The sequence below is a fragment of the Stegostoma tigrinum genome, chromosome 10 (genome assembly GCF_030684315.1).
Source record: "Stegostoma tigrinum isolate sSteTig4 chromosome 10, sSteTig4.hap1, whole genome shotgun sequence".
Classification (NCBI taxonomy): domain Eukaryota; kingdom Metazoa; phylum Chordata; class Chondrichthyes; order Orectolobiformes; family Stegostomatidae; genus Stegostoma; species Stegostoma tigrinum.
The window spans coordinates 61731733-61754898 of NC_081363.1; positions in this window are offsets into that span (position 1 = coordinate 61731733).

A 23166-nucleotide genomic window follows, 5' to 3' on the forward strand; every position below is an offset into this window, starting at 1 on the left:
ATTGGTTAATGGCCTCCTTTTTTGCTGTATCATCCGATGATACAACAATAAATGCCTACAGGTGAACTGTGAACTCTTTCTAAATCTTACATTGAGCTCCTTAAACCATAGATCCATAGAAAAACTAATTGTATAGCTCTGTGTAATCAGAATTCAGCGAGTCTCCACATTGTCAGTAAATGGCCAGTATATGCGCATGCGTACCCACAAACACTCTTCACTTTCCAGATACACTGCTCCAACGTATGGAAATAACATCACTGACACCTTTTTGACCTACATGGAAGAACAATGGTTTGCTTTGAAGGATTGGAGGAATTCACATAAACTGCCTTGTCTTGAGCCAATCACGGCATGGTATATATTTACACTTTAAAAAAGGATCTGCAACTTATAATTTTTGTGTAGCATCCAAGTATATGAATCAGTAAGGTTTTCTCCAGTAACCAAGGTAACTTCCCCAACCAATTTTTTGGCTCACCAATGAATTTTTACAAACAGAAAGAACAGATTGTTGGATCCCACAAATTTTGCCAAATCAAGAGACAGTTAAAAAGCAGGTGTGAAGCTTTTGCAAGTGATGGAAATAGGTAATGCTGCATTAGCGAATACAACTGCATTCAATCAGTGCAGAAACAAAACTGTCAATGAATAAGGTCACTCTCCCTTTATCTACATTGAGACCAAGCTGAGACAGTGGACTATCACACCATTGGTACCACCCACACCATATGTAAAGATAACCTACGGTCATAGCAATCACACTGTCATGGCCACAAACGCTCTACTAGACAAGATATCAATCTTCTCTTATAGGGCATGATGCCAGCTCCCACACACATGACTTCATTAGCTTATATATTCATACATCTGGCACTAGGTTAGAAGGTTCTACCCAGAATACATGCCAAAATCTCATCAGTACACACATTCCCCCAAACTGTGCCAGAGTTAGAAAATGCAAAAAATGAATATTTGTTTTTTTTCCCTATTTCAATTTCCGTATGTTACTGTATGAAAGTATACAGTAGTATACATAGCCAGAAGCATAGATTTGAAATAAATGCAATTTTATAATTATAATATAGAGCAGAAATACATATAGGTGAAATATTCTTGAGGTGAATACATTTAGTTCGAAAAAACAATTTTGAATTCTGTTAATGTATCCTCTACTGTTGGTGTTTGATGTAAAATGCAGGTGCAATAAGTGAAATAATGGATTTCAAATTTACAATGAACTTTTCTTACAAATATTAACATTGCAAAATAGCATTATTGATTGCTTACTTTTTGACTATCATGAAAGCAGATAAATAGGGAGTATGCAGAGGATGAAACAGTGCTGTGACTTTTGGAGCCTTCAAATAAAGGAAAAACTGAATTTGTAAATTTTTATTTTATCCATATATTGGTCAATTCTCACACCAAGACCTCAATGATTTTAATTCATTATCTAGAATGTAATTTTCAATTATTTGTGTAAGGAATTTTTCACTGAGCTGGAAGTAAGTGCTGTTTCCTCATACCCTATGGAACATAGTTCTTTCCCAGTTCTATTTTGGCTCTTTACACTAAGCGAGTCTGTAGCTGCACTTTTCGATTTTTGAGAAATTGTAGAGACATTAGTATATATTAATTAGAGCAGCAATAATATGCATATCACTGTAGCTGAGAGCTGTTCTGCAGCATTTTCGAGGGCTCATGAAACATAGTTGTCAAATAATGTGGCTAATGGATCTGTGTGTGAAATCACTACTTTCAGGGTTTACTTTTTAAAAATGCGAGCATATCTGTTTATACGTACAGTTTAACTGACAGCATTTTCAAAAAAAATCTATTTCTATGTTACCTCTAATACCTAGTTAATTAAACTTTGAATAACTGCATTTTCTTCATGAATATTGAATATTATTTATTTTAAAAAATCCAACATAGTGAAAATAATATAAATCTTTTCAGATGATGATGGAAAGTCATTCATGTGAAATGTTTCATTTCTGTCTCATTTATTGATCTCTAACTACTAAGGATTGAAATATGTTGTTTCGTGTACCAAGTGTAAATTGTGACACCATTCAATAGAATAATACCTTCCCATGGTGTTATGCACAAATATTTTATTGATAGTTCATATAGTTGGCAGACCAGGAGCATTATGAAAAATGTCGGGTACGATCATGAAAGTTTTCACTTGTTGAATTTTACATTCAAAACCATCTGCTATGTTTCATTGAAATTAAATTGTTTTACTTTGCAAATTCTTCACATCCTGTACAATAACCTCAGTAAAAGGTGTAGTCAATGATTTTAGCTTCTGTCAATAATACTTCATGGCCATTTTCTAGAAGGGAATAAATGCTCCATAAAAGTGCTTGCCTTACAATATTCTCTGCCTCCATTTGTTTTTTGATATCCTCATCTAATGTAAACTTTGGATATTGGAACTTATTATGGGAAAAGTGTTATCCTGCATATTGTGACCTTCTATTTTCAAAATTTGAAGGAAGTCATTTATTTTTCTACTTTTGAAGGGCTCAATAAATTGATGTTGAATAATTGTGAAAATTGATTCTAACTGCTGGTATTAACACAAACGCTACCAGATGATGGCACTGCTGTACAATTTGTAAGTGGAATAATATCAAAAATCTACAGCAAAGTCATTGAATACTAAAGAAAGTTAATACTTGTTCATGTCATAGTTCTAAGAAAATGTTATGCGCAACCGTTTACTATTGTTTAGAGGACAGAAAATGAACCAGTCAGATTCAATTTGGTCTATTTCCAGTTGTAAACAATGAGGAATATGAAAGCCACATTGGATTGAATGACGAGGTGCAGCAGGTGCAGACAAAGGGTTATGGGAATGTGTTTGTCTCCCATGGAAACCTAATTCCATAGTAACGCTGATACAGACATCAGATGTAACTGTATAAACAGTAATTTTTTTTCAAGTTTGCTTTAGTGATTGCCAAAAGTCTCAAACTGCCATTATCCTTTGTTGAACAAATGTTACATTTGTTTTGCATAATGAAATACACAGCACAGTCCCAGCAGGTATTCAATTTGCCTTTATTACAATATGTTTAGCATATGAATAAAGGGAAAAAGAAAGGCTGTCACTGAAAGTGACAGCTCCACGCAACAGTAGATCAGGCATAATTTTACAGGAGCATTTTCCAGCAAAATGTTAATATTCATCTAATTACTTTATATTTGGGTTCCTTTTATTGTGCATAAACCTCAAAGACTATATCCTGGAACAGGCTAATACTAGCTCTAGGAAACCAAACATGTGGATTTGAAGTATGCGACAAATTGGGAGCGGTTTTATTTAACGAACTGTTTATCTGATATTCAGTTTTGACTGGATTTCTGCGCGCCCATTTTAGATTTAGGTTTCAGATGGCATTGTTTCATACCTCACTCCATCTTGAAAACATTCATAGCTTCAATATTCTGCATCTCACTAGGTTACCTGCTGTGCATCATCCATGCACCAGCTGTAATCATTCAATGAAATTTCATCTTTTCATCTAAACTAGCAAAAAAAATCCCATGATGATATTTCAATGTTGTCTAGAGATAATGAATACTGTTTGTGTGCTTGATTACAGAAAGAAATTAACACATGATGCAAACAAATTGTTAATTTAATCATTTAGCAGCTATAAAACATGACATTATTACTGTCCGTGATGCAGTTTTTTTAATTAGCTGGTAAAGTGAAATGCTGCTAAAACCATTCTGTTATCCATGTAGAAGGTCACAAAATCCTAAACTATGACACTCACATTTCACTATTACTGTGACATGCTAATTTTTGTATCTTACACTTCATTAAGAGGGCTACTAACATAGAGAAATCACTTTGAAACTGGAATAAGTTAGGATTAATAAAATGTATTCACTTTCCTCATTTTCCCCAGTTCAAACGCCATGACACATTGTTTAATGGTATTCCAGGATCCTTTTTCATTCCAAATTTACCAGGCCTTGATACAGTTGAGATGGTGTTTGTTGAATCATATCGGTTTTGTTAACACAAAATCTTTTGAGGTGGAACTTCTTGTTTTAACCTGTACTTCCATTAATGAGGGGTCCCTGTTTCCATTAGGAATGCCCTTCCATCTGATCATGTGAAGGAAATGACACAGGCAGCAAGGAGATCCATACCTGGAGTTTTGCTCAAGTGGCAACAGTGTTAGCATATTTTTAATGAGATAGAACATAGATCAATACAGCGCAGAACTGGCCCTTTAGCCCTCGATGTTGCGCCGGCCTGTCAACTAATCCCTCCCCCTACACTATCCCATCATTATCCATATGCTTATCCAAGGACTGTTTAAATGCCCCTAATGTGGCTGAGTGACCTTACATGGTCACAGCTGGTGAATGCATCTTCACATTGTTTCTCATCGCCAATTAGCAATCAACCGCTCACATTACCTGATGCATCACACCCCCATCACTCACTAATACTTATGGTTCTTTCCCAATATCCACTTCAACCATATGCAGCATCCAATGATGCCAGTTCCACTCCTGACTTTTGCTGTTTCCCTCTACCTCTAACAATTAAACTATGATAGGCCCATGGCCTGAACAGGATGCTTCACAGCCACATACATTTTGCTTTTTGTCTTGCATCAGAAATTAAACAAGAAGAATCAGAGAATTAATGGAAATGCTCCATCAAGACTTCATCCTCTCAACTAGATTGTGGGAACGATGCTGCAAATTATGCACAGCTGATAGATGTCACAAGTGTCTCTGAGGTGATGTAAAATCATGGCAACAAAGTGTGGAGCTGGATGAACACAGCAGGCCAAGCAGCATCTTGGGAGCACAAAAGCTGACGTTTCGGGCCTAGACCCTTCATCAGACCCTTTTTCTGATGAAGGGTCTAGGCCCGAAACATCAGCTTTTGTGCTCCTGAGATGCTGCTTGGCCTGCTGTGTTCATCCAGCTCCACACTTTGTTATCTCAGATTCTCCAGCATCTGCAGTTCCCATTATCTCTGATAAAATCATGGCAACGTACTACCTCAATCCCCTTCTCATCTCCCCCTTTACCCTCATCCTGAGATATGGATTGAAGTATAAACTGCAAATGGTGTGACTTCCTCCTTTCCTCTCCACCTCACACCAACAATGCCCTTCTGCTTTCAGATACCCAGGAACAACTAGCTGGAAAAAAAAGAAAAGCACAAATCAGTGAATAGGAGAAGCTGTCAGTGACAGTTAATTTTCATTGTCACAGGCCACCAGTTCAAAGATTAGCACTTATCTTTGAGGGTTGTATTGAGTTGGGATTACATGCACTGAGTCACTGGGCATGAGTGGGCTGCAACCAGATAAAGAGAATAGGGTAGCTTGAGGACAGTGCCCATGGAGGGCAAGGTCACAGTTGAGTTTCATTACAAGGGATTCGGAAGAGAAATTTAATAGGGAGTTCTACAGGACTATGTTTATGAAAATAAATGTCAAGATGTTTGGTGCCTTGGCTCAGCTGGCTCCTGGCATTTTCATGGGATGTACAGTCACAAACGTACTCACTATGGAAGCAGACCCGTCAGTCCAACTCATTCATGCCAACTAGATATCCTAAACCAATCTAGTACTAGTTGCCAGCATTTGGTCCGTATCCCTCTAAACCCTTTCCATTCATATAGCCACCCGGATGTCTCTTAAATGTTGTAATTGTACCCAGCTCCTCTAGCAGCTCATACGTGCACTACAATCTGTGCAAAAAGTTGCTCCTCGAGTCTGTTTTATATCTTTCCCTCTCATCTTTAACCTATGCCCTATAGTTTTGAACTCCCCTATCCTGGGAAAAAGTGACCCCGGCTATTCACCCTATCCATGTCTCTCTCATGATTTTATAATCCTCTATAAGGTCACCACTCAGCCTCTGACACTCCAGGGAAAATAGCCCCAGCCTACATAGCCTCTCTCAATAACGCAAACCCTCCAAACCTGGCAACAGCCCTATAAATCTTTTCTGAATTTTTTCAAGTTTAAAAACTCTCAGAGAATGCACAAGGGGAATGAATAGATGACTGTTTGTGTAATGAGATCAGTACAGTTACAGATTTTTTGCTAAACTTGAATTCCATTTTATGCTCTTCAGTTCCAATTTTCTCCATTTTCTGGTCATGCTGCAGACTGCCATATAGCCCCTTGTGTTAGGCCAGGCATGAATATGCGCTCTTACTATAAGCAGTAGTTTTCTGAAATCAGCCCCAAAAATGTTCCAAGTACTTCCATACACTTTGCAAGGCACAAATACTTTAAACTCACTGTTTGCTGTAGCAGTCTTGAAATTTGGTGCATGATATGTGAATCATGGAGTGAATCTGTGTGATTTAAATTAGGGCTATCGGCCACATTGTCAGTAAGGCTTTATAACATCAGGATGGAACTAGTTCAGCTGTTTCCAGAACATGTGTAGGTGCCTTTGAAAAGGAGTTATGCCATTCTGGGTGCATGATAGGTAGCTGGTTGTGTAGTGCACAGCTCAGCAAGAGGGAGATTAGTTTCCACAGTGCAATGTGCCTGAGTATTGTGTTCAAAAAATTGATCATTTGGGTATGAGCTTCTGGGCAACAGCACATGAGCATGAATCATTGCCTTCAGACAGGAGGGGGAGAACATTGATTAAAACACATTAAATATCACCCTTGTTCAATGTTTTTGTTCTGTTAAAAACTGTTGTCAGAAAAAGTAGTGTCAATTGAATCCTGAACAGAAGACCCAAAAGGCACAGGATGGAACATTTTAGTAGTCTGAGCGACATGCCCTCTGGTGAGGTTTGTGGCAAATGTAGCCGAGAAATTTAGCAAAACGCATCTCGAGGTCTGGAGCATCTCATTACATCTTTTAGATTGTTTTAGACAATTTGTTCAGACATTTAATGATATACATCTGGAACAGATGGGACTTAAACCCAATTTTCTGGCTCAGAGGTAGTGACAATACCAATGCACAACAATAACCCCCGCACCAGTTCTTACGTTTTTGGCAAGTGGTGAAGTGACGTTCTACTCAACTCATTAATATTCAGCTTTCTATGTTACCAAACACATCAAATGAGCTGGATATCAAGAAATCTCAGCGTGGAAATCAGCGCGGGTACCTGGTGAAGTCAGCTCACCCTTGCACCTTCAGATTACTGAGGACTAAATAATATCTCAGGGAATGATCCAAGGGCAAAAACAAAGTTGCTGAAAAAACTCAGCAGGTCTGACAGCATCTGTGAAGGAGAAAACAGAGTTAACTTTTTGGGTCCAGTGACCCTTCCTTAGAACGGATCCAGGGGCATCAGCTGCACATACTCCTTGTCACAGACATTGACACTAGCATTTTCTAGCTCCTCGTGACCGATAGGGAAAATGTTTGCTACATTTACAGGGCTCTCAATGCTCAGTCCTACATTGCAGAGAGCATTGATGACTATCATTGAAAAGCTGCAGCAAGGACAAATCTCCAGCTAAATAAAAACTGAAAGAACTGTGGATACTGGAGATTAGAAACAAAATCAGAAACTGCTGGAAAAACTCAGCAGGTCTGACAGCATTTGCGGAGACACCATAGTTAACATTTTGTAACCATTGACCCTTCCTCAGAACTGATGGTAGACAAGAAGAAGTAGTTTTTTTATGCAGAAGATGGAGTGGAGAGAAGGATAAGGATTAAATGATAGTTGGAGATTGAACACAAAGAGAGAGTACAGGTGGCCAGACAAAGGAGTGGTTAAAGGTCAGCCTAGGAGAATAAATAGGTACTAATGGAGACTATTAGCAGCTGACAATGGGCTGTGTACAATACCAGGACATGTGGTAACAAGGCCTGGTATGTAGGGATTGGGTTAAGGACAGCAGAGGAGGCCTAAAATTGTCGAACTCAATATTGAGTCCAGAAGGCTGTAGAGTTCTCAAGCTGGAAAATGGGGTGTTGCTCTTCCAGCTTGCGCTGAGCTTTGCTGGAGCACTGTAGCAAGCTTGAGACAGAGATTTTGGCCAGGGAACAGTGTGGCGCATTGAAGTGGCAGTTAAAAGCAAGACTGCAATAACTTAGAGATAGTAGAAACTGCTGATGCTGGAGAATCTGAGATAACAAGGTATAGAGCTGGATGAACACAGCAGGCCAAGCAGCATCAGAGGAGCAAGAAAGCTGACGTTTTGGGCATAGACCCTTCTTCAGAAACTAAAAAAATTTTTCTGAAGAAGGATCTAGACCCGAAACATCAGCCTTCCTGCTCCTCTGATGTTGCTTGTCCTGCTGTGTTCATCCAGCTCTACACCTTGTTGGCTCATTGTAGTGAATTAGCCGATGTTTTGAATCAGATATTACTCACGACTGAAATTTGGATCAGCACCCAAACAACACAGGAATGACAGCATTTTAGACTTGAAGTATATTATATGTAAATTAATGGTAATAGACACAGTGGCATTGAACCAAAGACAGAAAAGCATAGAGTATAAACAAACTTGTCATGTAGGAAAAGGCAGCATTTAAAAAAAATACACGTGGACCAGGTGATTTGGAGAAGCAGTGAAGCTGAGAAAAATTGCGAGCAACATTTATTTTGACAGAGCAAACTAGAATATATTGAATAGAAGAAATGGTTGAAAATTTGATGTTAACAGTTAATTAAATGCAGAAGGATGTATAATGACAAGTGGCTTCCACTGTGTTACAATTTACAGATAAATGGAATTTGTGGAAAGTGAATATTTAAATTACATCCTACAAATTGTCATTATTTATAGCATGTGCTAGATGGTGTGGGACATAAAGGAGTGACAATCTGTAAATTGTATTCAGATCCTTCCAGTATCATAAGTAATCTATTTCATTTAGCTAGCCTTTATTCCCACCCCCATTCCTAAGAAAATCCATATGATAAAAGCACAGGAAAGTTCTAGTTTCATTTTTCATGTTAAAAAGTAACTTAATTATGTCTAAAGATAAAAAACTTCAATGGCATCTGAAAGTAGATTACACTAAAAGGAGAAATCTACAGGAAAAGTCACACAGTGAAAGATACTTCTGGTGTTAACAGCATCCAACTTTGGAAAGGAAAGTAATTCAGAAAGTTGAATGTCAGAATCTTGAATACTTAAAGAAAAGTATAATGTGTACCTGTGAAAAGTGATTTTTCAGTTACATTTAAAATTTTGTTTAGTAATTTAGGGTATGAACTGTCATCTAAAATAGTGTCCAGTCAATAGTGCTTTTGGTCTGAAAATATACTGAAGAATCCCATTCAACTTGAAATGTTAATTGTATTTCTCTCTCTAAGAAGGTTGTCAAATGTTTTGAGAATTTCTAGCACTTCGCTTTAATTTCAGATTCGCGGCATCATCAGAATTTTGTTTGCTTTATTGCTTTTAGACCATTTGTTATAGTAAGCCTCTTACATGTCAAATCTTGTTGCCATTCCTCTAGGTAGTGACTGAAATCTAAATTTTGTTTAGAAGTGATAGGAATACGTTTCACCTTAGAAATATACTCTCTCGTTATTGACCCTCTAACAAAGGAAAACAGCTGCTTCCTATCCAAATCTTCCTTATCCCTCATAACCTTATATGCTCAATAAGGTGTTATGAAACAGGGGTCAACACCGCTGAATAACTAAAACAGAAACACTTGAAGAATCTCACCTCACCTCATAATCTGTTAAAGGAAATGAGGAAAGTGGTAAAACCTGCCTCTCCCCCCCACAACTCAATTATAACGGGGAGGTCAAATGAAACGAGCTCCTGACAGCCACTCTATAATCGAAAAGTAACAAGTTACTTAACTCTAACAAATGAACAGAACTACTAACAAACTGAACAATTCTCCCCTTAACTACTAACTATTCCCGAATTAAACAAAATGCTAATAATATGTTGTTCCAATAGATAAAAGTCCCACCTATATAAACCAAATTAATAAAAAAACTTGAAACTTAGTCTGTCAAAGTCGCAGCCACAATATATCTTCCAGAATGTTTGGTGCCTTCTCCACTGCTCTTCAGCCAGGAATGCCTCTCTCTATTGAATTCTTGTGTCAGGAATATAAGCTAAGAGTGCCTTTAGTCAGATGATGATTTTCTGAGAGTTTAGAGAATTTTGTGACAGCCAGTGTTTTTTTCCTTTAGAGCTGCTGGTTGTTAACTCTAACAGGTGGCAATTGCTCACACACCAATTTTGACATACCATCTTCTTTTATACTCTTGATTGTCTATCAGTTTCTTACAATAGGATTGGCCCTAGGTCGCCAAAACCATCAGATTTTTAAACTTAATTAATTTTTAGTCACTAAGTGCCTGGTTTAAATTAATTGGCAGATAGTCAAGCTGGTTGTCTTAATAACAATACAAGACTATTGTCTGGGGTACTAACCACACGGCACTTTGATACAAATGTTTTGATTTCATGAACTCTCTGTGTCTGCTGCTGCTTGCAGGCATTTTTAAAATTGCCAAGCCTAGAAAAAGCATGTCATCTTTTAAAGTGACCGCCAACTCATTTCCCTTTCATTTTACAAACAAATTCTAATGTCCTGCCTTCCAATCCACTAACTAAGTTCACAACAAAGGTTTTTCCTCAGCCTTCTCTACTCTAAAGAAAACAATTTGATAATGAGGGGCCTATTATAATCAAACCATTTGGCCTACTGCATAAAATGAATAACTTAGAAGATACGTCAGGAGGCAATGGTTAAATTCTGTCCTGTTGGAGATGATCTCTGCCTGGCATTTGTGTGGCACAATTATTGCTTGCCACATGTAAACCCAGCCTGCATATTGTTCAGATTTTGTTGCATTTGAACATGGGCTGCTTCAGTATCTGGGGAGTCACGAATAGTGCTGAACCTTGTACAATCATCGGCGAACATCTCCACGTCTGATCTTATGATAGAGGGAAGGCCATTGATGGCTGAAGGTGGTTGGGCTTAGGGCACTACCCTAAGGTACTCCTGAAGAAACGTGCTGGAGCTGAGATGATTGAATAACTTAATACTGACTAGTATATTTCAAAATGATTTGCATTCGTGTTATCACATCTCAAAACATCTGTGAATTACTACAGGTGTACTGACTCTGTGAGAGATAAATCTGGAGCTGTTAATTGTGACCTCGTCAGTCCTCAGTAAACATGTTAATGGTGATTTTTTTGGGTATAGGCTTGTGATGGTTAATTTTAAATAAAATTGTTGTCAACTTATTATGTTGCTTTGTGCCAGCTTGTGGCCCCATTTCCGAAGAAGGGTCCTGACCCAAAACATCAGCTTCCCTGCTCCTCTGATGTTGCCTGGCCTGCTGTGTTTTTCCAACTCCACAATGGATTATCTTTGACTCCAGCATCTGCAGTTCTTACTATCTCTTAAAACTGTGGTACCCAGGAAATGAATGCCTACCTTGTGTGTTGTGGCTTTAAGTTTAATGATATGGTGATGGTTATTGAGGATACCTGTGAGCTTGTCTAATTCTGATTCTGAGTCCAAATATCCTGTACATGAACGTAAATACCGAAGGTATTGTTACTATTTGACTGTATCATCTGGACCAGAAGTTATTGAGAATGGAAAAATAGCTGCTGAAAATCAAAATTGGTCCTCAGGAGAATGTCAAGAGGAGCCCTAGGCACCATTTCGTCTCAGCTGTTTGGAAGGTCTGCACACACCGAGTTGACATGATGACAGATTGGCTTCCACGTTCTGAAGCCATTACTGTGCATGGCCTACATAGCAGAAAGAAAATAATTAGATGGGATATAGACTGTAGGGTTAAATAATTTGATGATTTTTGCTGACTAAACCCTCTTCACCTCTCCTCCTGACGTGCTCATGGATCCTTAAGGACTGTACCTATGTGATGGGTATTTTGTGGAGTGTGAGCAGATAACCATGCACATGCAGTATTAACAGATACTCCAGTTTGGTCGAGATAGTGCTCTCCTTGTGCGTATGCTGGGCAAGTGTCATCAGACTGTGAAATGGAGTCATGTGTAAACCTCATCATCCAGCAGACACCATCTGACTTGACCTAGTGGTTGAAAGATTGAGGAAAAATGTGGACCACTGCAAAATAAAATATGGTGAATGAATGGAAGTGTCAGCTGTGACTCAGTTGGTAACATTCCTGCATCGTTACTTTTACTGGCACTAATTGTACTATGTTTGACCATCTCTGAGATTACGCATATGATTACAAGAGGTGGCAAAGTACTACGAGAATCTCCTTCATTAAGCACAAATTGCAAAAATTCTGTTCCACATTGCACAATTTTAATAGTACTACTTTTAATCTCAGAAATGCAACTTTTGGGTTGAAGGTTAATGAGCCAAATGTAAGATAACTGGACGTGTGTATGAAACTGATAAGCAATGCTAAGGTAAACATAATTCAAAGAGGTTTACAGTTAATTACAGTAAAAGTTACCCTGTTTTTATAAGGTCAGAGTTCAAGCAAACACTGAGCAATTGATGAACGATTTCTGGACCTCTTAGTAGAGCCAGGTGTTTATCTCTTCTCCATAGAAAAAGTTAAAGCTAGCAACTTGATGATAGAGGGTAATAAAATTCCACTAGAAAAAAATATTCATATGGGTGACAGAATCAAAGGCTTTTGTTGAAAATAGAATCTTTTTGTTCGCATTTCTGTTCAAGCTATTCCAACAGGTGCCCACATTGTTCAGGAAATAGTGGTTCAGGACAAAGCCATAGATATATAGAATCATAGAATCCTTACAGCTTGGAAGTAGGCCATTTTGGCCCATTGAGTCCATACCAACCCTCCAAAGAGCATCCAATCCATATCCGTCTCCCTACCCTATCTCAGTAACCCTACATTCCCATGGCTATGCCACCTCACCTGCACATCCCTGGATACTATGGGCAATTTAGCATGGCCAATCCATCTAATCTGTATATCTTTGGACAGTAGGAGGAAACTGGATCACCTGGAGGGAATGGACGCAGATGCAGGGAGAACGCACAAACTCCAAACAGTCACCCAAGTTTGGAATTGATCCTGGCTGCCTGGCAGTGTGAGGCAGCAGTGCTAACCACTGGGCCACCATGCTGCCCCAACATGGTTATTTTGGCTAATTTATTTGCCAATATTTGACAAAAGCGAATAATTCAGTTTTGGAAAAGAAGCATTAGTAGCTTATGGTTATGCTTTTGACTGCATCCCAACAGTCAAAAACGCGATGGTCAGATAGGCCTGCACTTTCGGCAGAGGAAGTACGATATTCAGCAATTATGTGGAATGCAGGTGGATCTCTATCTCAGCTTGGATCGTGTGAGGGCATGCAGATTAGCTGGGAGATTAGACCTTTCTTGCAGTTGGTGAAGGAAGTCGATGGTGGGCCTCACAGAGCATTGGAGAAAGTAGCCAGCACAATTAGCTTGAAGAGACATGAGAAGGCAGTTGGCTGACAACAAACAAGGAGTTCAGAAATCCACAATCATGAGATCTGCAAAGTAAAAGTGAAAGGTTTTATGGGCAAAGAAACCATCGAAACCTACCTCTGAGGATATCAGGCACTCTAAGGAGAATTATTAAAAATTCCAGATGGCTGTGACATATCTTTTGGATTGGTCCCTGGAGAAGTGAATGAACATTTAAGGTCACTCTAAAGTATAATAGAATTTTTAGGGTGGGGAGTAACAGATAAAACTGAGCTCATAGTGAATACAGTTGTAATCTATAGTGTTACTTTAACGCTTGCTTTGTCTCATTCTCTAAAACAAAAGATATATGTTGTTTTCATTTAAAAAAAGAAGTCTTGTGTAGCTCTGTTGGATAATTGTTAGGATTGTATGGCATGATTGTAATACTGCACTGCTCCTGATTTAGGTTCAGTGAAGAGGAGTGCTCACTGAAAGCACTAGGCAGATACGGTATCATACAAAAGTCTTTGTCTTCTTCCTTCTTTTTTAAGCACTTTGTCTTCTTTGCTGCCTTTGCATTCATCTACCTCTGATGCTGGAGCCTAAGTGAAACTGCCAAAATTGCATCCAAATCTGGAACCAGTGTTGTGTCCAAGGACCTTGCAGTTTCAACCAGCACAGCTCCACTCCCTGCAGATTTCACTGATTTTACCCAATTTCTCAAACTGCCCCACACGCCTCCAAATCAAACTGAGATAATAACAATAATCTGCCTGTAAATTCTGGTAGTTTAATCACACAGTAAGTAATATCTTTGCCTCTGAGCCAGGAGTCTTTGAGTCATCCAGGACCTGATGGACAAAGAAAGTCCATTCATAATGCAGCCAACCAGTTTGATTATCAACTGTAAATCTTTCCAACAGGCCAATGGCCATTGATAAGATCTAGGGTCTCCTGGTCAGACCTGATTGACATGGAGTTTCACTTATTGCCTGAGACGGGACAGAGGCTTACATTCTTACTGATTCCTTTAAATAACTTTGTGTGTAGGGATGATTATTTCCTTATATTGTACATCCTTCAGTTAGAGTTCAGATCCAAAATAGCAGTACTGTTGTCAAATCAATGTAAGATGCTTACTGACACTATGATCTCTGTAATATTCCAGATCTTGCTCAGGTTAGAGCTTATACACTTCATGGTAAGGCCCTGGGAGGTGTTGATGATCGAAGAGACCTTGGAGCGCAGGTTCATATTTACTTGATAGTGGAGTTGCAGGTAGAGAGGATATTGAAGAAGGCATTTGGTATGCTTGCCTTTATTGTTCTGTGCACTGAGTATAGAAGTTGGGAGGTCATGTTGCAGCTGTAAGGGCATTGCCTCGGCCATGTTTGGAATACTGTGTGTAAGTCTGGTCTCCCTGCTGTAGGAAGGATGTTGTGAAACTTAAAAGCATTCAGAAAATATTGACAAGCATGTCGCTCGTCATAGGGCATTTGAGGGAGAGGCTGAATAGGCTGGGGTTATTTTCCCTGGACCATGACCTTACAGAGTTTTATAAAATTGTGAAGGGCATGGATAGTGACTTTCCCTGGGGTGGGGGAATCTAAAACTATAGAACATTGGTTTAAGATGAGAGAGGAAAGATTTAAAAGGCACCAAAGGAGCAACATTTGCACGTGGAGGGTGGTGCATGTATGGAATGAGCTGCCAGAGGAAGTGGTGAATCCTGGTACAATTACAACATTTAAGAGGCATTTGGATGGGAATATGAATAGGAAGGGTTTAAAGGGATATGGGCCAAATGCTGGTAAATGGGACTTGATTTATTTACGATATCTGGCCAGCATGGACGAGCTGGGCCGAAGACTCTGTTTCCCTGCTGTACATCTCCATGACCCAATGATTCTATAATGCCAGCACCAATGGCCTCACCAGGATAGCAATTGACTTTTGCTGCAGTTGAAGTATGCACACATGGTGTGGATGTCATTCTGGCATCAAAATAACACTCATATCACTGAAACGATGGGAGCTGATGCAGTGGCCAAATAGTTAAGCATCATAGAGTTAGATTACAATGATTTTATATCCTGATTGCAAACTCAGAAGATTGTGTTAATATATACTTACATAAATGAATTTCTTCCTAAGATTGTTATTCAAACAGAAAGTATCAATTAGAAATGAAAGGAGGGTATACACAGGCAATAAAAAAAGACCTTAGCTCTAAGTTACTGCCTGCATTTCCCTCAATAAATACTTAGCCATGGAGAAACAGAAAAATATAGTAACATTGTGATTAGACTCTGCATCTGTAGTGCTAATTAGCACAGCTGTCACTGGTAGAGAAAGACAAGGTGAATAGCTCCACATGTGTGCTCCCAGGTTTGCAGTTACTTCCTTTGTATACACTGAGGTTTTGATTTATGTTTTTCTTAGATGCAGTCCATTAAAGAACAGGACTGTTGCTATAGAGAAATATTGGAAGCCATCGAGGCAACATTCTGCACTTTTTAAGCAGGAAAATGGCTGTAACAGTGAGAATTCCATCAGTAAACGGTGTACTGGTTAAATTAAGACAACTGGATTTGGCCAGTTCAGTTTAAAAGAAATGCACATCAGACACGAACTAGACATCCAGTGAATTGTAAGTGATGTATCAGTCATTGCCGTAACAGAACATTTTAACATCGATTATGCATTGATCGCACTGAAAATGGGCAGTGTATCATTTACAATGGAACAACGCCATTTGGAATGAGATCTGATTGTAGAAACAGTGTTCATTTGTTGTCAATTAAGTGCTCAATTAACATCACAATCATCCTAATCTGAGATCACCAGATTGCTTAAAAGAGTTCAAGAGCATTATTGCTTATTAAATTTGTGGTCAAGATTGTTAGAAATCAAAAATGATAATCAGGCACTGGGCATCAAAGCAGCCATGAGAGGAGTGTAGCTTTGTACAAGTTGTGATGGGAAAAATAAACACATTTTCAAAATTTTCCCAAGAACTTGCCACACTCCTTTTGTTTGACTGGTACTTACTCCTATTCTCAGGCCACTCTCTGGTGCCCCGATTGTCCTGTGCCAATTGACCCAGGGTGACCAAACTGAGCACAAAATCAGATGTGGGTCACCAGAGGAGTGGTGGTGGCAACAGTAGTAAAGAAATAGTCAAAGGTCTAAGACTGTTGTGAGAACTACATTCAACTTCATTATATTTTTGAAAGTATCTTGTGAAAAATGAAAGCTAGCAATGTATGAGAGCTTCTCCTCTGACAGCACCTTCTAAATCCGCGACCTTATCAATGGAAGAACAAAGGCAGCAGACACATGAGAATGCATTGCCTGGATGTTCCCCTCAAAGCCACACACCATGCTGACTTGGAGAAATATCACTGTTCCTACAGTGTTGTTGGATCAGTAACCTTCCCAACAACTTCCCTTTATTTGGCTATGACGGCTTGAGTGCAACTGGAAGATCCATAACATTCTCCATCAACTGTAGCTTGCCATCCACAATGAAGAGTCTCAAATGTACCTGAATGAGTTTGCCTTCCCAACTTAAACCCCAACCTTGGGTTTGTTTGGCCTGACAGGAGAATCCCAGAATTTAGAAGCACCAGACCCTATACCTGACCCCCTCAATGTGCCAGCAAAGGCTTACTCACCATTAAGCATTTGAGTACCCTTACCAGACACAACTTCCATCCCTCCACTCAACTCTTTAATCCCTGACTCTTTCTTTCCTCCCACATCACTACACATGCTATACATCCTCACAACTTCACAAACTCATATGGGACAATGTGAGGGGGTTTGTTTGGAGACATGCCATTGTATCTAGTGCACTGGCGGGGTTTGTTTCACCTGTGTATTTCCCACCTCTGCTGTAACTTGCTTTCAGTTTAAAAACAGTAGCCATTACAACACATTACCTGAAAGGTGTGTGAAGTGAATTGAGTGAATTCTCACAGTGGTAAGTGAGATAACTTATGTTTAAAAGAAAATTAGAAAGAAAGAATTAAAATATTCTGCATCTTTGAAATTCTAGATGAGCTGGATGGCAGTGCATTTTCCACTCTGTTGCTGTGGAAATTTAAAACAATATGAGACAGAAGTGAAGTTTTATTTTCTACTGTTAGTGGAAAAACTGTAAAATAGCTAAAAAGGTAAATGAAAAAGACTGAGCAAATAAAATTGTTGCCTGTGCTGGCAAAACGCTCCAATGAACTGCGCTTTAAACTTCATGAAGGAGCAGAGAAAAAGGACAGGAGAGACTTTGAGGCTTAAACAAAGCCTCATATTCATATTGCTTATCAACAATGAGTGTTCAATATCAGAACTGACGGGGTGAGGGAAATATTTGTGATGTGATTGATGTATCTGCTTTATACCTGAGAGTTTGGTTAACTAAATAAGATTTCATTAGTGATAAAATAGTCCTAGGGATAAAAGATTCCGCCACAAAAGTATGTCTGCTGAGAGGGGAGGAAGCTGTTGACATGTGTTGTTAATCAGAAGCTCAAATGTATTAAGTGGAGACCAAATGCTGACACACATCTCAAGGCAAATGAGAGCAACACATTAGGAGAGAGAATAAATATTTGTAGAATAGAAAGCAGAAAGCTTAAGGCCCTGGTGTGTGGCTTGTACATATAGTGGAGCACATGACATAAAAGAAAGCATGCGCAGCATTGGGAAAGCAGGAACAAAAACTGAAGTTGCTGGAAAAGCTCAGCAGGTCTGGCAGCATCTGTGAAGAAAAAAATCAGAACTAATGTTTTGATCTGGTGACCCTTCCTCAGATTTTTTTCCTTCACAGATGCTGCCAGGCCTGCTGAACTTTTCCAGCAACTTCTGTTTTTGTTCCTGATTTACAGCATCTGTAGTTCTTTCGTTTTTTTATTGGGAAAGCAGTGCTTTTATTACAAGAATCTGAATTACTTTTCACACAAGTATATATTTACAAAAAAGCAAAGGCCACCTCTAAAGATGCCTGCTGGACAGATGTTGGCACGTGAGTCTGCCAAGTCACTCTACAACATAACATAGATTGTCATTGTCAGATCTAAAGATGATAAATGGTTTGTGATTGTTAAAATGTGCCCACTGAACTTAAATGCCTCTTTGGGTGAATGCTAGGAAAGGCAACTGAAAACCATTAGGTCCATTCTGTAACTATCAGAGTTGCATGTATATTCCTGAGCACAAACATCCAGACATGTGAAGCACAAATATCCTCAGTTCCTAAGTGAAGTTTTCAAGGCCTGAAGTGGTGTTGCTGGTTGTTTGGTGATGAGGTGACGCTGGTTGTTTGGTGATGCCCACTTGTAAGGATGAAGTGTGGAAGATAACAGTGCTGATGGAGCATACAAGGACATTGTGATGAAAACAGAACTGGATGTATGACAGAGAAGCAAGCAGTGAACTGCTGCCACCAGGTAAGTGTTTAGACTGTCGGGTTGAGAATTGGCGCCATCTCGTTTAATATGGAAGGAAAGGAGAAATAAAAGCTGCATAGAAATGAAGGTGAGTTTAACTAATAATGAGACACAAATAAGATAATTGCTAGTGAGATTAAGTACTCGCCAGTTAAACCTTAAGGGAAGATCAGTCGCCTTTACTTCATATTGAGAATCTATCTTCCCAATTATCTCCCCATCGCCCATGCTGTAAAAACAAATCAGAAAATTCCGCCCATTTTCTTTTTGTTCTGGGTTTTTCTAGTATTGAATGTACATTAATTTTCCAATTTTGTGAGTATCAGTCAATGACTTCAACCTACTCAGTAAAACATAGTTTCCACATCATTTTATGCTGATGAGGTAGTGGATGAGTTGTGATCAAATCAACTACATTTTAATGAGCGTGCAGAGTTTCACAGAGCTGACTGAGGTGATCAGACTCTCATTAGAAGTTACTTGCATTGGAAATTTCAGTCTCCAACTAGGACCAGTGCTTTGTGTTTCTGTAGCACGCAGTTGGAACAGCATGAAGTTAGACACTTCAATTGGTTTGGGGAAATTACTGCCAGCAAAACTAAATGCATTCTTGCTTCCAGCCCTCAGAAAAGTCAGTAAACTGCAATCTTCAATTATCAAACCTTCTGATCTGCTCAATAAATTCCCATTCTGAGCCAATGACTTTTGGGTCTGTTTCACACCATCACCAGTGACTTAGTAAAAGAAAATTGTTTTTGCAAAGCAACAAAAACGTATTTGTTAATCATCAATGTAACACGTCTCAATGGGGTATACACTACTCAATGCTGACCATGAAATCTATGTAATGTCTGAGGTATTTTTTATTATGCTAATTTATGCCTGGATGACACACAAGCTAATTTAAAACATGTTTTTCCCTGTCCTATTTTGGCATCATTTATGTACTGGTGTCCAATTATTAAAGTATACTGGCAATGTCATATATTGGGAAGGGAATGGAATGCACAGTCCTTCACATCTATACTCAAATGTATCCATAGAATGTGATTTATCCACTTTCTGTAGCTGTAATTTGATATGACTAGTTTGAAAATTGATGCCTTGTCATTACCTTTAATTGCTCAAAAATAGAAGCATTGATTCTTCTAAATAACAATTAAAAAGTAAAAGAAATACATTCAGTTATATAGCAATGGTATTCCTTGGTTGGCCTGCAGCTTGAACACTGAAAGCAAAGTAACATAATATCAGTGGCTGGCATTCTAATTTGAATGCATTATTTATTATCATTGTTCTATGTACACAATGCACATGTTTTTACAGAGTTAAAGCTTAATTGGAATTTTAAAAAAGTTTGAACTATCATTTGTTGCTGTGCAAAAGCTTTCCTAAACAAGAAATTTGCATCTAACATGCAACCGTGGGGTTAAAGACCGATTATGCTCATATTTGTCTTTTAATTACTGCAGTTCAACACGTTGTAGTACTGGTCCATAACATCCTTAATTGGATTAACATATTTAATGTTTATTTTGAATGAGGGACAGACTTAACCTAATAAAGAAACATTCTTTATTAAATGCATGAAAGAATTTTTATTATTGACAGCCATGGACGAGGTACTGGAAGACTGGTGGGGGGGCTAATGTTGTGCTATTATTTAAGAAAGGTGGTAAGGCAAAGCCAGGGAATTATAGACCGATGACCCTGACATCAGGGAGTGGTAAGTTGTTGAGGGGATTCTGAAGGACATGGCTTACAAGTATTTGGAAAGACAAGGACTGATTAGGGAAATTCAGGAACAAAAACAAAATTGCTGGAAAAGCTCAGCAGGTCTGGCAGCATTCTCTGAAGGAAAAATGAGAGTTAACGTTTGGGGTCTAGTGACCCTTCCTCAGAACTGACCCGAAATGTTAAATCTGTTTTCTCTTCACAGATGCTGCCAGACCTGCTGAGATTTTCTAGCAACTTTGTTTTTGTTCCTGATTTACAGCATCCTCAGTTCTTTTGGTTTTTGTTAGGGAAATTCAGCATGGTTTTGGCATAAGAACATGTGAAGAACTTGACTGAGTTTTCTGAAGAAGACAACACAGAAGACTGATGAAGACAACACAGAAGACATTGCTTATTTGGACTTCAGCAAGCTGTTTGACAAGGTTCCTCATGGTAGACTGGTTAGCAAAGTTAGATCACATGACACCTAGGGAGAGTTGACCAATTGGGTACAAAATTGGCTTGACAGTAGGAGACAGATGGTGGTGGTGGAAGGTTGTTCTATGGACTGGAGGCCTGTGGCCAACGGTGTACCACAAGGAATAGTGCTGGGCCCAATGCTTTTTGTCATTTATATAAATGATTTGGATAATAATCTAAGATGAATGGTTAGGATGTTTGCAGAAGACATTAACATTAAAAGTTGTTTGGAGAAGATTTTTGCAGGTAAGGGAATGGCTGGAAAATGGGAAACATTCAAAAACGAGCTAACGAGAACCCAGAGACAGTATGTTCCTGTTTGGGTGAAGGACAAGGCTGGTAGATATAGGGAATGCTGCATGACCAGAGAAATTGAGGTTTTGGTCAAGAAAAAGAAGGAAACATATGTCAGGTATAAACAGCAGGGATAAATTGAATCCCTTGAAGAGAATAAAGGCAGTAGGAGTGTAGGGAAACCAGGAGGCCAGAAAAGGGACATTAAATGGCTTTGGCAAATAGGGTGAAGGAGAATCCAAATGGATTCTACAAATACATTAAGGGCAAAGGGGTAACTAGGGAGAGAATAGGGTCATTTAAAGATCAGCAAGGCCACCTATATGTGGAAACACAAGAGATGGGTAAGATACTAAATGAGCATTTTGCATCAGTGTTTACTCTGGAGAAGGATATATAAGGTAGAGGAAGCAGGGAAATGAACAGTAACATCTTGAAACATGTCCATAATACGGAGGAGGAGATGCTGAATTTCTTAAAATGCATGAAGGTAGATAAATCCCCAGGACCTGATCAGGTGTACCCTAGGGAAGATAGGAAAGTCATTGCTGGGCGCCTAGCTGAGATATTTGTAACATCGATAGCCACAGATGAGGTGCTGGAAGACTGTGGGTTGGTTAATGTGGTGCTGTACTTAAGAAAGATGGTAAGGTGCTACCCTGGTACCTCATTAGCCTGAAACATCGACTTTCCCACTCCTCGGATGCTGTCTGACCAGCTGTGTTTCTCCAGCTCCACACTGTATGGACTTATACACTTGATGGTGAGGTCCTGGGCAGTGTTGCTGAACAAAGACACCTTAGAGTGCAGGTTCATACTCCTTGAAAGTGGGGTTGCAGGTAGGTAGGATAATTTTTTTTATTCATTTGTGGGATGTGGGTGTCGAGGGCAGGCCAGCATTTCTTGCCCATCCCTAGTTGCACTTGAGAAGGTGGTGGTGAGCTGCCTTCTTGAACTGCTGCAGCCCACTTGCTGTGGGTTGGCCCAAATGCTGTTGGGGAGGAAATTCAAGGTTTTTGACCCAGCGACAGTGAAGGAACGGCAATATATTTCCAAGTCAGGATGATGAGTGACTTGGCGGGGAACTTGGAGGTGGTGGTGTTCCCATTTATCTGCTGCCCTTGTCCTTCTAGATGGAAATGGTCATGGGTTTGGAAGGTGCCATCTGAGGACCTTTGGTGAATTTCTGTAGTGCATCTTGTAGATAGTACACACTGCTGCTACTGAGCTTTGGTGGTGGAGGGAGTGGATGCTTGTGGACGTAGTGCCAATCAAGCAGGCTGCTTTTTCCTGGATGGTGTCAAGCTTCTTGAGTGTTGTTCGGGCTGCACTCATCCAGGCAAGTGGGGAGTATCCCATCACACTCCTGACTTGTACCTTGTAGATGGTGGCCAGGCTTAGCGGACCCACAAGGTGAGTTAATCGCTTTGATATTCCCAGCTTCTGGCATGCTCTTGTGGCCACTGTGTTAATGTGGTGAGTCCAGTTGAGTTTTTGGTCAATAATAAAGCCCAGGATATTGATAGTGGGGGATTCAGTGATGCTAACACAATTGAATGTCACTGGACAGTGGTTAGATTGTCTCTTACTGGTAATGGTCATAGCCTGGCATTCACGTGGTGTGAATGTCACTTGCCACTTGTCAGCCCAAGCCTGGATACTGTCCAGGTTTTGCTGCATGTGAAATGAACTGCTTCAGTATCTGAGGAGTCACAATTCTGACCTCATGATGGAGGGAAGGCCACTGATGAAGCTGCTGAAGATGGTTGGGCCTAGGATACTACCCGGAGGAACTCCTGCAGAGATGCCCTGAAGCTCAGATGATTGAC